The sequence below is a fragment of the Rhinolophus ferrumequinum genome, chromosome 22 (genome assembly GCF_004115265.2).
Source record: "Rhinolophus ferrumequinum isolate MPI-CBG mRhiFer1 chromosome 22, mRhiFer1_v1.p, whole genome shotgun sequence".
Classification (NCBI taxonomy): Eukaryota; Metazoa; Chordata; class Mammalia; order Chiroptera; family Rhinolophidae; genus Rhinolophus; species Rhinolophus ferrumequinum.
The window spans coordinates 46,138,097-46,151,090 of record NC_046305.1 but is presented as its reverse complement, the minus strand read 5'-3'; the positions used below and the strand labels follow the sequence as shown (position 1 = coordinate 46,151,090).

Genomic DNA, 12,994 nt, shown 5'->3' with positions numbered 1-12,994 from the left:
GGAGAGAGTAATTAAGATGAAGAGTCCTAGTGAAATCAACTGCTCTGATTTCAAATCCGTCAACGACGGCAGAGAGAAGGGGTCCCATTTACATGTATGACAGACAACCTTCTTACACGAAACATGGCAGAATCTAACCAAACACTTCCTAAAGGTGCCTGAAACTGTAGGGTTGAGGGTGGAGTCCTTGTCAGAATTAAGGAGCCTGTACCATGGTATATTTATCTCTTGTGACTTAATATGGACAGAATGACAGTCACCCCACAATTAGCCGCGATTACCTTTCCTTTAAATGTATGATCTTCAAAGCTTTACTATCTTTTAAGTATGGTTCCTATTATCCCCTAGAGCAAGATTTTTCATCTGGTGCACAATTTTAGTTTTCAGATGGACATCCATGGCAAAATAGAATTCTGTTAACCCCAAATTTCTCTTGTAGCCAAGCCTCATCTATTCTGACAAGTTGGTGTGTTTATATTCCTCTTTTCCTTTAGGAATAGAAGAGGAAATGGAGTGGGCAAGTGCATTTAGTTTACCAGTTATTAACGTCGTGGTTTACCTTCTCTGTGGATTGTAAGGGGTGTGTTTTTCATTCCGGGCCAACACCGACCGAAGTACCAGGGGAATAAAAACTCATTTTAAAATTAGCCCAAGCAAAGATAAATAATGAGGAAAGAAAATGCATTATAGAAAAGAATCAGATGATGCAGGTCAAAGCCAGATAATATGGTTTTGATCAATTACTGCTTTGGACTGCCTTTTTCCTGCTTTCCCTTTCATTTGCATGCATAATTGGATGTTGAAGACACAATGAAAAGGAACACTTATGAGAAAATATTGCTCTCAAGATGATCAAGATTTGCTAAACTTGTGCTTAAATAAACTTCAAGCACCTACCCCCCCGCAAAAAATTTCTCCCATTTTCAGAGTTTGTGCCTCCTTAGATTTTAGGTCTGGTTCACTTTTCATGGGTAGCTGATGGATTTTCTAGGGAATAAGTTAGCTCTCCATACTCTGGTGTGTCTTAGGGATCTCTAACAGCATTTCCTTATGAAATTTCCTTGGACATTCACAATTCCCAGAAGATCCTAAAATGATCCACATTTGCTTTGTATTTTCCCCTTCCTTTCTCCTTTCATCCTTTGGAAAATATTTTGAAGATGTGGTCTCCTTCATTCCCCAATATATTGTGACCTAAACTTCTTGACTCCTTGGCGATCTCTGTGTGAGACTTTCTTCATCCCTTTCTTATCTTCCTGTCACAGGCGTGATAGCATCAGCGTTCACTTCAATGGGGAGGAGATTGTCTACACTTTCAAAAGAATGATAAGGGTGTCTGCACGCGACGGTCACACAACGCGTGTGATGACTGATTTATTCAAGCATACAGTTTGTAATACTGTTAATTGTTTGATGGCAAATTCACTTTCCCCTTTGGGGTAAGAGGGTCCAGTAGTGTGAGCCTGAATTTAGTGGAGTATGTTCAGAAAGTCTTTTCTCCTCCCACCTGCGTAAGCAGCACCATGTGTCAGAGCATCAGCAAGCCTTGTACCATAATCCCTCCAAGTGTCCCATGGGTATCCTAGGAGCATCTCTAGGAACCGGTCAAACTCAATGAACTGCTGTGGGAAAGTTCTCCTAACCTTCCAGAATTGCTTGCCAGGCTTCTGTTGACAAGCCATTGACCTGAAGGGCAGAGGGCAACTTGTTTTCTTGTCCGCCACTAGAAATTACAATATTTTCATGGACTCTCCTTAGGACGAGCGGGAAGTGCCTTCTTTTATTCCTTTTGTGATGTTAATTACTGATACCTTCAACTTCATGCCAAGTAAATAAAAATTGGTCTCCTACAACTCCCTACACGGGTAGTTACTCAGCAGATCTCACTACAACCAAATTGCTTTTTCTCCCCCTTCCATAGTTCCCATTTTTTAAAACTACACTTACAAATGCAGTCACTGGGAAAAAAAATAAAACTAGTCTTTGGGCCTAATGTATTTTTTTTTTAACTAATGATTTTTTTTTTTTTAATGGGCCCTCCATTGGCCTGACTTCCTTTTGTCTAAATAAAAGCTTTAGCCCAGTATAAAGGGGTTGCATGTGCTGAAATGTTGCCCAAGGATATGTGTTATTATTCCTCCCCCCTTGACCAGCAGGGTCTCATTCTCCTTTCCTTTCAGCCCTTTGTTTGAACAGATGGGATTGGGAAAGTGAGGGAAAGAAAGCCATTCTGTTCTCATTAACTCTCCCCATACACAAACACAAACCTGGGCTTTGGGGACTCAGAAAGGGACAGCTCCCACTCCACTGCCATTGAGACCCGATGTACTGAGATACAAAGAAAGCCAGGCTGAGGACCCACATCATCATATCTGTGAGACTGCCAACCAGTGAAATTATGTTTATATATGTTTTATAAATACATTCAGAAAAATCTGTGCCTATATGACATATAACACAAGCCTGTATATGGAATAAAATCAATTTATATGGAATAAATCAATCTATTATATATACTATGCATAATGTATTATTTTTAGAACTCCTTTATCATGCAGAGTGATACCGTAAAAGTACAAATAATATACCTGTGATGAAAGGTTACAGGTATTCCGTGAACTATAAAATCCTTTCCCCTTTTATTATATCTTTTCTATACATAATAGAGTTAAACTATATTGAGAATGGTGCGGCTCCTATTATTTCATGCTCTTTCCTTCAGGAGTAACGTAAAAATTATTAATAAGGTTTCTCGTTTGGATGGTCTTGTTTGTGAAAATACTCTGGACCAAGAAAATTGTCACAAAAATTTGTTCAATATGGTCCATGTATTGAAGGTTGCCTCTTTAGGGGTCCTTATAAAAGTGTGACTTTTAAAACAATATTTTGAGAGAAAGTGAACGGTTTTACAGAACAAGATGAGGGTGTTTCCCCCATGGGGAGCTAATTCTGGGAAGTGTTATCTTTTGTTCTGGAAACTGGATTAAGAAGTGGTCTGGCCTATTTGTTAGATCGTATTTACTTTTAAATCTCCGTCCATCCTCATTACTACGGTGAGGGAACTGAGGCAAAGATAAACAGAGCCTGAAAAGATGTCTTCTCAGGGCCAGATGCTACCATCTGAGCTTTTGACTCCGTGAGCCCCAAGTCTCAGGAGGGCCGGGAGAAGAAGGAAACTGTCCGGGAGCAGATGCATTTATATGTCACAGCACATCCACACATTCAGAATAGAGTCCCAGAGGAGTGAGATGCTACTTCTATTTTTCTGGGATTTCTGTAAGTGTGGAATATGCAGAATAAAACCGAAATGGAGGAAACTGGAAGACAGGAAAACGATCAGGTTGCTGAGAGTGGGGGAGAGGGAGGGGTGAATGGGCAGAGCACAGATTTTTAGGGCAGCAAAGCATTCTCTGTGCTACCGTAATGATGGACACGTGTCATTATACACTTGTCAAAACCCATAGAACGTACAATACCAAGTGTGAACCCTACTGTCAAGTATGGACTTTGGGCCATAGTGATGTGACAATGTAGGTTCACAGGTTGTAACAAATGTCCCATTCTGGTGGGGGTGTTGATAATGGGGGATGCTAGGTAAGTGGGGGCAAGAAGGTATTTGGGAAGCTCTGTGTTTTCCCCTCAATTTTGCTGTGAACTTGACACTGCTTTAAAAAAATACAGTCTTTTTGTTTTTTTTTTAAAGAAATGTCTACTTAAAAAAAAATGAAATGGATCTCTGTGGCATCTCTCTGGAAAGGATTGCCAAACACTGGGGAATATTTGTGTCAAAAGACGAAACCATACCTAGGTGATAAACAATCCTTTGTAGTTCTGTCAACTATTTCCTTGGAGTTTGTTATAAACACAAATACGTCAGTTTACTTCTTTTTATACCCAAAGAAACCGAAGCACAAAATGCTCCAAGCCTGAGTGAAACTTTTGCTCTTTATTAGCAAGTGTTAACTCATGAACACAGGATTCAAAAAACCTGTTAAAAACAAAATATTTCATCAACTATCCAGATCACATCAAAATATACTGATGTTTAGTATCCTGTTTGAAAAAAAAATTAAAAAAAAACAGTCTCTGTGTATAGCATAACTGTTTCTTACTGCACAGAAAGAAAAAAAAACAACACAGATTTGGACATTAACTGGAAAATCTTGGGATGCCTTTCGACATTTTTATTTTCAAAGTCGGTTCAGATTGACGAGGCTGAGGACAGAGGGAGATGACTGTAAATTGGCCAAACAACTGGGGGGGGGGAAGGCTGGTGATAAAAGGCAGCCAATCCCAAGGGGGATGCCCAGCCGGGCACTGCAGGGCTCAGCACTGGGATTAGTCCTGTTTAGTATTTTTATTACCAATCTGAAGGGGGCGGGGAGACGGCATAAAAATGAAATCTGCAGATGGCTACTCATTACAGAGGGGGATTTGCAGACCCCAGGAAGAGCAGGAATGAAATTCAGAGGTTCATTTGGAGAGGTGGCCAGAGAAGGACAAAGAAGGCTGGAGGGCAGGGAAATGGTGACTCTGAGGGCAGTCACTCCAGTGGGGGTTGGTAAAAGGCATCGCAGATGGCAGGAGTTCTGAAAGTCTCCTGGCAACTATTGCAAGGTTTACCCCTGCTTGTTGGGAAACACTGATGTCATTTTAGGTGTCTGGACACCTAAAGGTAAAGGTCTATGAGATTGTCTTGAGGTTGCTGGACTTAATGATAAGAAGTCAGGATGTTGGCCTTCATAATTGCAGGGGGCTCCCCCTGCGGGGTGATTTAAGGCATATGGAGGATTGAAAAGACCCGTATGCCACCAGGTCTGTGCCATTCTTTGATGTGCAGAGGCAGCTCCCTGTCCTCAGAGCCTGTCACTCCGTGCAGCCTGGCTCCTTAGATGCAGTCAGCATGAAGCCCACCAGCCTGGACGGCCCTTCCCAGGGGCCCGCTCGCTGCTACAACTGCTGCCCTGACAGCTCTACAAGTACGGACTCAGCACTCCTTGTTTGCTCAACAGAAAAACCATCATCAACCGATCAGATCTCCCCTTTCCTCCAAATCCTCCGTGGCTCCCCACTGCCTGCAGAAAACTGATATTCTGTGGCCTGGGATGCGGGCTGCTTTCTAAAGAGTGGATGGGTTACCGCTCGACCCCAGAAATCAATCAGACTGGTTGGCTTCAAATTGCATGACTCACCAAATGCCCGTCATTGTAGGTACTTGCAACTACCCAATGGGGAGGAGGATAATATCTGCCTCATTGTGTTGTTCTAAGGATTAAATGAGGTGAGTAGATACAAAGTGCTTTCATCGCGCTTTCACGGAGCCCTAAGTTCTCCACGGATGCCCCTTACAGCCTTACATTTGACAATTATTCACAATCTGTCCCTAAAACCACTTTATAAAAGGGTCTTTTCAAAGTAATCTTCCTGGGTTTCCTTATGGTATGTGTTTTATCTTCCAGAAATTGGTATTTCCAGGAAATATTTTAATCTATAGAAATATTTCATATCAAAGTGATATTTTCCTGCAGAAGTTGGGTGACCTGCTCTGTGTCGGAACAGGTGCTGGTGTTTGTAACTCCACCTGCCACGTAGTGAACCAGCTTGTCACGTGACGTCCTTTTGCCTCTGATGTTAGCCAACTTTCCAGCCTCACCTTTCACACCTCCACTTCCCAGCTCTCCTCGTGGCATGTCTTCCAGGCTCATCGGATCACTCAACTTTCTCTGACCCACAGTGGACGTGGTGACTCATGCTGTTCCCCCACCCCTCCAGTTTTCATGCCTGTGTGTTACTTGGACTGTTCACTCTGTCTTTCCATCACTTATTCATTTGGACAAAAAAAAAAAAAGAAAAAAAATCTCAGTTATTTTCTTTAAGGCCCAACCAAGATGGCACCTCTTTTGAAAAGCCTTCCCAGATCTACTTTGCTCTACCCCTTCTCTGAGAAAACACACCTTTTCTTCTGGGGTCTCACTATTATACTTCCCAGCATGCTGCTTGTCTGTCACCATCTCTACTGCGAGACTTCCTGGGGACTGAACTGTGTCTGATTCAACCCACATCTCAAATTCCTGGCACATACGTTCTCAACAAGCATTTTCTACGTGTGGTAGTTAAACTTGTTAATTCATGAACGGAAGTTGTTCTTGCCAGAGAAAGGAAAGAAAATGCAGGAAATCCAAGGACCACTTAGGAAACGGGCAGATCTGAGGTCTGGAGAGATGAGAGCCTGGTCTATGCAGTAGGACCCCCCTGCTGGAGAGAGAAAGTGGGCACCAGCAGCTCTGAAATTAACCATGGAACCGGGGACCCTTGGCTCACGGGAACTGGGTGTGAGTCTGGGTCAGCCCCCAGGGAAGTGCTGGAAGTGAGACTCCAAAATGCAATTTCACAGTCGGAGTCGTCTCCCTCCTCCGGCACGGCAGTGGCACGTCTGTCCTGGGACAGGCATGCAGACTGTGTAATCAGGCGCAGCTGGTAATCCGGGAGCTGCCAAACAGACACACATCTAAATGACCTCCCTGTCCCAGACAAACCGGCCTTCTCAATGAGGGTTAAAACCAATGACGGTGGGAAAAACAAAGGAAGGAAAGTGGCACCTGCTCCCAAACACCTGGCCAAGGGATGGCTCCCAGTCCGTCCTTCGTCACCCCGCAGACCCTCTGAAGCCATGTTGCTTAATGAGGATCGGACGTTTCAAACTGAAGGTATTTGGTGCCATCATTAGAGGAGGAAAAAAATGTGTGACCACAGGGACAACGAAAGGACGAACCAATTTCCTGTCAGCAGCTTTAATACTTGCCAATGGCCCAGCGAACTAAACTTGGGTGTGACAATGTGCCTCAGTTTCCCTCTTTATTAATTGAAAGGGATGTGCCCTCACCTCTAAGAGGCAGACGATCAGACCTTTTTATGAGAGAAGATTCCCTTTCTGCTCCTGCACGTGTGACCTTGGCAGGCCAGAAGAGACCTTGCAGTTACGGTCAGAACCATATGAGTTTATGAGCTGTGGGATAAAACGCGCTACAGAAAGGAAAGACAGCACAGGACATCAAAGGGGCATATCTGAGGGCTGGAGAGCGACAAGAGCGTACTCAATTCAACTGATATCTACTAGGCGCCCTGTGTGCCAGGTACATGCTGGGCACTGAGTGTGCACGAGTGTGCAAGAGCAACCGGAAGCTTACCCTCACCTCTGTGGAGCTTACAGTCTGGGGGGGCAGAGAGGCATTAAACAAATCTTCCCACGAATCACTGTAAAATTGCACCTCTAACTGCTGTGAAGAAGCAAAGGGTTATGGGAGTGGTTAGTGAGGGACTTGATCCAGTTAGGGAAGGCCACTGAGAAAGTGACAACTGAGCTGGGAGCTGGAGGGTACATGGAGCAAACCCCACAAGGAAGGGAAGGGTGAGCATTGGAACAGCATTGGCAAAAAGGCTTCTGCAGTTGCAGGAATAGCAGGTCTTATAATCCACTGCACCGGTTAGTGTCGGGTTCAGACACTTTATACTGCAGGCCTGTAATACAGTGGAAAAATAGTAGAAAGCAAGGTTGCATTCCACTATGAAGACAGATGATGAGGCAGTGGTTCTTCCTGTGTAGGATGGTGGAGGGGGCTAGAAGCAGGTCCCCTGTTTCACTCAGCTGCCTGGCTAACAGGAACAACATCGACATGTCCTAATACAGCTCTTGGGTAGCAGAGGGAAAGATGGGCAGAACTTGCTCCAAGGAAGGGATTTTGGACAAGTCCAGTGACACTGCATCATCTGTATCTTAGCTATCGTCACAGTGATGCTGAAAAATAAGTCGGCCTAGACCTCAGCGGGTCATCACACCCACCTTTATGCTCATGATCACAGTCTGTGGCTTTTCTGCAGTACAGCTGAGGTAGACTTGGCTACCTGGGAGGCTGTGGGTCAGCTGGGCAGGGCTCCTGGCTTCAGGTTGGGTTCAGGTCAGTTCCGTGTGCCATGCTAGGGGTCCAGTCTGAAGAGGCAGTGCTACCCCAGGCATATTCCTCTTGTGGCACAACACTGAACGCAAAAGGCAGGGCTTGCAAGTACACTGAAGGCCTCTGTTCAGGTCACATCCACTAACGTTCCCATAGGCAAAGAAAGTCACTTGGCCAAGGTCAACATCAATGGGGCAGGGGAGTGCACGCATGGTAGTAAGGGGTAGGAGTATTTGCTGAACAATAATCTAGATTCTTACACCAACATGTCATTATCTTAGGATCAGACACCAGTGCTCTGGAAACTCACTATTTGAGTTGTCTGCTATTATTTCCTTTTTGTTCTCTCTTAGCATTCGGTTAAATTCTTTTTGAAAATGTCAGATTGTCTCAGCTATGTATAAAGAACCAAGGGAAACAATTTTGTCCCCCCTCAAGCCTGAGTTTTAAGTGGAAACTGATGGTCTCTGGGGTGAGAATCCCAGTGGGAGGTGAAACTCAGGGACACGGTTTCTAAGAGACCTTGTTCAGAGGCCCGCCCCCTGGTGCGGATTCTCCTTCCAGCATTCTTCTCGGCTCACTCCTTGGAGGATTCTGGGGTTTGACCTCATAAGAAAACAGTTTCCTTGCAGTGTGTACGATGTGTCAGACTACAGCCTAATAGACACAGTGTGCTGTCCACCCTCTACAGAGATGCTCCCAGTTGACCTGCCATCAGCAAAACAAGACACCACAGGCATTGCCAGTTGTTCTAACCATCAAGGCCGGGCTCCACGTGCCAGGCTTTGGGTGTGTCTTCATGGTCAGCTGAGGCAAGCACCATTCACCGATGCTGATTTTAGAGAGTGAAACTTGGAAAAGTTATACACACTCCCATGCTGTTCCCAAGGGAGAATGCTGGAGGTGATTGGGCTCTGCCACTAAAAATTACAACCCTGGTCAACTTCTGTGTCACAGAAGGTATCCAGACACTCTCCCCTGTTCTCACTTATAGCCAGTGGTTTCAATTTGCAAGGGTGCTCCTCAAACTTGAATGGGCTGAAATCACTTGCTGGTTTTGTTAAAATGCAGATTCTGACTCAGTGGGCCTGAGACTCTACATTTCTGACAAGTTCCCAGGAGATGCTGATACCGCTGGTCCATGAATAATACTTTGATGAACAAGGGATATAGAAACTAAGTTCTGTTCCTTCTAGGAGACTAACTTACAGAGGGAATGAAACTGCCATTTTAGGCATATCAAAATGTTAGGTGTGGCTGGTTGGCTCAGTTGGTTAGAGCTCAGTGCTCATAACACCAAGGTCGTCGGTTCGATTCCCACATGGGCCAGTGAGCTGCACTCTCCACAACTAGATCAAAAACAGTGACTTGACTTGGAGCTGATGGGTCCTGGAAAAACACACTGTTCCCCAATATTCCCGAATAAAATTTTTTTTAAAAAAAAGTTAGAATATGGGGTGACCTTTGTCAGGCTTTGGTGAGAATTAGGACTGGCGGCATATGGTTTCAAGTCAAATTAGGGGCAGAAGGGAAACATTATATATTGAAGCTCATTTATATTCAATTCCCCCAAAACTTATAAACAGAGCCATCCAGCAATGAAATGAGCTATTTCCGATGGACGGAGCTCCCTGCTACTGGAGATGCTGGAGAGGGAGCTAAGGAACCACTGGTCAGAGAGAGTAAGGAGGACTTCAGCTGGGTGTAAAATGCGACTAGAGAACCACTAGCCTTCAAGCTCTCAGTCCATAATTAGATTGCACATGCGGTTTCTACACTAGGTATCATTTATAAGTTGTCATCTATGATTTTTGAAATGCTCAGAAATGAAAGATGCTGTAAAGCAATGCATTCACCTAACCCCTTGCCCCCTCCCTGCCCCCATAGGCAATCATCTATTTCTTAGAAATAGGGGGCAGACGTGACACTTGGTGTTTTGCACACGGTCCTCAGAGCTCAGAGTACTGGCTTTGGAAGAATTCACACGGAATAATGTGGAAACAAAGCTGGAGCGCCACAGCAAGTCAGATAGGAGAGAGTGCCCGCCTGGGAACCACAGCCTGTGGGCACCAGTGCTGGGCCTGCCACTGCCCAGTTGTGTCCTTTGGGGAGGCCATGGGCTTCCCTTTCCCTAAAAGGGATTGGACTACATTGTTTTCTTTCCTTTCTCAGTGATGGACGACTTCTGTCAAATTCAAGCTAAAGTGGAAACCAATATAAAAAGCAAAGCTGCTCTCATTGGAACAGGGAGCCTAGAACTTTCTGTGGACCCCTTAACTCTCCATGGGGCACGTCTATGGCAGCCACCAGCTACAGGGACACAGTTTGCAAACCACGACAAATCACTGGCTTAGGTGACCTCAAAGGTCCCTCCTGTTCCAAGGCTGCAGGAGTCACTGTGTCTGCAAGGGAGCCCCTAAGACTGGGTGAAAGACTGGAGATATACTTGTCCCGGAGGTAAGACACTGGTCTGTGAAAGGCTAAGGGACACTGCATTTCACTCTTCCACACACAAATTCAGAAGACGGTGTACTGTTCACAAATCTTTGGTTGCAGGGGACAGAAAACGTATTTGGTCTAGGCTTCACAATAAAAGGAGAATTCAGTGGCTGATACCTCCAACCTCAGAAAGGACAACTGATCAAAAGAGGGATACATCTGTTACAACTGATGAACTCACATTGGCACACCATAATCACTCAAAGTCCACAGTTTACATTAGGCTTCACCTTTGGTGTTGTATATTCTGTGGGTTGGACAAATGTATAATACCATGTATCCACCATTACAGCATCATACAGAGTATTTTCACTGCCCTAATATCCCTCTGTGCTCTGCCCATTCATTCCTCCCCACACGCCCAACTCCTGATCTTTTTACTGTCTTCTCCAATGTCTAATCTGCTTTTAATTCCACCTCGTGTATGTTTTTTTTTTAATTTCAGATATTTTACTTTTCATGTTGAGAAGTTCCATTTAAGTTTGTTAGTAGGGACCTACTTTTGTCACTTAGACACTTAGATTATTTGACTAGTCCTGCCCAGTAGTTAGAAAGGCCATGTAATTTCTTGGGATAATCTAAGAAAGAGTAGGGAGTTTCAAATATATAGACACAGATCGTGATTGCCAAGGAATACAAAGTCTGTGGGGGGTGGGGGTTAGCTGACGGCATTGCTTTATAGTATTTTTCATGTCTGAGCATTTCACAACAAGAAAAACCATAAATCACCAATTATAGCTTCTTAGTTGTGTCATCTCGGGAAAGTCACTCAACTTCTGTGAGTTTAAATTCTCATGTGTAAAACTGGAGTGATATTAATATTCACTGAATGGGTAGGAATTTGTTGGGGCAGCAAACGGACGGGGAAGGTATTGGTGGCCCTGAGGCCACTCCCTCAATTCCTACAAACTCACTCCTTTGCAGGCTAGTTTTAGTAATGAGTCAGAGGGAGGATTAGCAGTCCCTTTGCCCCCAAAAGGAGTGGCAAAGGAATGTTTCTGGATGTTACAAACCAGACCATGCACTGCATGCACAGTAGCTATTCCTGGAGCATTGCTGAGATGGTAATCTAAGGGATAGCATTCCTGTAAGCCCACAGGTTTCAGGGTGCCACAGCCCCACGCCCAGAAGCATCCACCCATGGTGGTCCTGCGTCCATGCCCTCCTTAGGACTTCAGAACTCTGCCACAGGAAAAAATCTCACAGAAACTTGAGCATCTCAGCTCCATCAGGCTGTCCTGTGCCGAGGATAGATAATCAGGAAGTTTCCGAGAATGATTATCTATGACCAGAGGACCCAGCAAACAGGACAGGCAGAGAGAGAAGTCAAAGGACCATCTGAGAGCAGAACCCCGGGAAAGGCCAGCTGTGAATACTTGTCCTGGAATAGTTATGTGTTCTTCCCACTCTAAAGTTATCCTGTAGCCCGTGAGGTAAGGAGGCAGTGCTATAAAGAGCAACCAGCTAGACAGCCGGGGCTAGAGACATAGCCAAAGCCCAGTGGTCATGTACCAAACAAGGAATGAAGCTGTGTCACATAGTCTTCAGGTTCTGTGAGCAGGATTCCAGTTACTGGTACGCAAGTCACAAAGACCGAAATGCTGGGTAATGTTCACAGAGGGAGTCTCAACATCGTGAGCTCTGTTTCAGTCTAGCCCAGGGATTTTCAACCTCAGTCCTCGTGACATTTTTGGATTGGGCAATTCTTTGTTGCGGGAGCTGTCTTGGGCATCATAGGAAGTTTAGTGCATCAGTGGTATCTATCCACTTGGTGCCAGTAAAACCCCAATCCCTTCCCCTCGAGGTGTGACATCAAAAATGTTTTCAGGCATTGCCCATCGTCACCTGGGTTGTCAAATCAGTTGAGAACCACTGATCTAGCCTTCTGGTCTTAAGCCTCAGAAGAACTAGTCGCACTACCATCGTATTTCCTAGGATTAGAGCTTGGTGCGACCTTCAGGAGCCTCTGCGAGAAATCCAACATTTATGTTGATTTATTTTAGCTGTGAAGCCAAAAGCCATTATTTATATAAAAATGTGCCCCCAAGCACTTCACAGAGGCATACAGTGTAGCAGTAAATTACACGCTCTCCAGAGCAAGAATCCCAGCTGCTCGGATCCCAGCATCCCCGCTTATTATTGTGTGACACTGGATGAGGGAATTTCATTTCTTTGTGCCTCAGTTTCCTTATCTGTAAACTGTGGCTAATCACAGGGTGTTTGAGGATATATATTTGCTTTGCGTGTGAAGTGCTTGGCGCACTCTAGAGATGATCTATTCTAGCACTTCTCAGTTGGGGTGTGTGACTGTTACTTGGGTTCATGACAATGCAGCAAAGCTTTCTTTTTCAATTTTCTTTTTTTTATAAATACCTAACATGCTAACTGAAATATCTTGCCACGTAAAACATAAAACTGTGTGAGCACCTCCATGGCCCTGCGCGGAGTCAGCTAGACCAGCTCCTCACTCAGGCACTCAGATGATCACTCGGCTGCCACCGGGGTCTTGGCTTTTGCAGAGCACTCAGTTATCTGTATTCTTC

At 44.8% G+C, this 12,994-nt stretch overlaps 1 non-coding gene across 1 annotated transcript; it reads left to right on the top strand.

The window, feature by feature from the left end:
• The first annotated feature begins 9,207 nt into the window (after positions 1 to 9,207).
• TRNAM-CAU (transfer RNA methionine (anticodon CAU)) lies at positions 9,208 to 9,281 on the top strand. The gene has a single exon. It is a non-coding gene; the product is annotated as a tRNA-Met (tRNA).
• The last annotated feature ends 3,713 nt before the right edge of the window (positions 9,282 to 12,994 follow it).